The sequence below is a fragment of the Zophobas morio genome, unplaced genomic scaffold (genome assembly GCF_036711695.1).
Source record: "Zophobas morio isolate AGI-343-1 ecotype UQ-CSIRO unplaced genomic scaffold, CSIRO_AGI_Zmor_V1 ptg001085l, whole genome shotgun sequence".
Taxonomy (NCBI): Eukaryota; Metazoa; Arthropoda; class Insecta; order Coleoptera; family Tenebrionidae; genus Zophobas; species Zophobas morio.
Genome location: NW_026973185.1, coordinates 4,711 through 7,065, shown reverse-complemented (window position 1 = coordinate 7,065; position 2,355 = coordinate 4,711).

The following is a 2,355-nucleotide window of genomic DNA, read 5'->3' as shown; positions in this document are numbered from 1 at the left end:
AAACGAATATATATATATAATAAATATTACTTCTTATATTATATGCTTAAGCGAAGTTTACGAAGTTAGAAAGCATAGCTTTAAGCCTAACTACAACTCGCTATCGGCCTTCCTCGCAGTATACATTCGTAAAAGAGACCGTAAATTCAAAATAATGGGAATTGAAGAAAATTATAGCACAATAGTGTTATATAATGCATAAATTGGTATTAGCTTTTAATCCAGCCTCAAAAAAAAAAATTAAAAACTTAAGTTAATTTTTTATCTTCACACGCATTTTATATAACACTAGTTATAATAATTTTTCTATAAATTTATTTTTGTAAAGATATATAGGTTTGGACTGATAAAAATATTAATACAAGGAATAGTGAGGAAATAGCGACTTTCGTATGGGCCTCCAGCAAAGTCAATCTTAAAACATTGTTCTACTGCATTCTACATAATCAATAATATTGGCTTTAGTTAAGTTGAAAATTATTAAAAAATTACTTGAAGATCCTGTTGGTAGCTATAAGACAAAAATAACTCACGATCCTCGTTGGAGTACTTTCTACTATGATTTTATAAAAAAAATCTTAAAAGTCTGTAGTTCGCTGATAAATATTAAAAATGAGCATTCCTATGCCCTTTAATACTTTTTTTAAACTACTTATCTCCTAACTTTAATGAATATTACTACTCAAGTTTTTTAAAGATTATTGAGAACTTTTTTGATATTTAAAAAAGGCTTATAAACAACTCTTTACTTTACTTTCTAATATGAGGTTTTGTTATAAATAAAAACTTAAATTTTAATAATTAAACGCTAATATATAGGGGAGAAATCTCTTAGTACCTTCTATTTTGAATAAATAAATGGGGCATATATTTAGTTTTAATCTGATTCCCTTATAAGTTTTCGACCTTTGAACTAAAGTTTGTAAGTTAAACAGCTATAATTTTACAAACTCCTTATATATAATTTGCTCTACCTTCGTTAGCGAAATTATTAAATATACTAGAAAAAGTATTATAACTTATGTAAACGTGTCTTTTAGGATATGCTCTACATATATATCAGTTAGTACTACACGTTTTGTTTTTAAAGGGGTTAGACTAATAGATAACATTTTTTTTAAAATATAATAACTAAAATATTTACCTCAACCACGGGAAGTGTACTTCCACTATAAAGTTCTGAAAGGAATAAACCCTGGTTGAAGGAAAAAAAATCTCCATATGAAAAAGTTCTCAAATTTTTTTTTGGTTTCTAGCTTTTCTCTTCTTTATTGCGTTATATTATCAAAAATATTACATCTTTTAATTTAAACATAAATATTAGATCATTATTTTTTGGAACAAACTTTTATGACTAGCGAATTTGTTGGGGAACAAGTAAACTAAATTTAATGTAGTGAAAAATAACTGGTTAAAAAAAATTTGAGCTACCAACAACTTAGTTTACACGGCAACAATTAATCAAACGTTTATATCACAAAATTCTTTGAACTACCAAAAACAACTTTCGGCGGTTTTTAATTAATATATATTGTAGTAGGTAGAATACTACTATATTAAAAAATATGTATTTGCTACTTTTTCTCTTATTATTTGAAGTTTATATCATTAAGTTATCTAGTTTTTTTACTTTAAATGTATCCCCTTTTATTACATGAGTCGTGGTAACCCTGGACGCTCTTTCTAAGTTCTTGCACAATTCCGCACTTGAAAGGCCTATAAGATGACGTTTTATAATAAAATAATAACAGCAGAAAAATCCGCGCAAGGATGAACCTATGTGCAAGTAGATATTATAATTTTTAATTATGATAAAAAATTAAGAAAAATCGAGTTTCTAATTAAATTTTATACGATGAGGTCTTACCCCTATACAGTAATAAAGATGCCAACTTTAAAAAAACCAATTACGTGCGTGGATTTAATTGGGAACTAGTATCTAAAACCGTTAATAAGGCTATTAAGGAGTGCAAAAAAAAAAGAGGGACATTAATTCTGCGAGAAACAAGCCCCATAAAAGGGCCATGGTCGAAAGATGTTGGTTTAAAAACATATTGAATAAGCTATTAGAAGTAAGTGAATACCGTATATACGAAAAAGGACGATATAAGACTTCAAGAATTAAAACTTGACAGCTCTACCATGACATGGAAAGAAATGGCTTGTTTTTTTCCTGGCAGGACTAATAAGCAATGCCGTAATAAATACAAAAAACATATTAACATATTCAATAAAAAATACGCATGAGGTGGGTAAATTGCTTGTCTCCAAGCTTGAAAAAAGGCCCCTTTTCTCCTAACGAACAAGCACTTATAATTAAGGCTCAAAAATTTATGGAAATAAGTAGTACCAGAA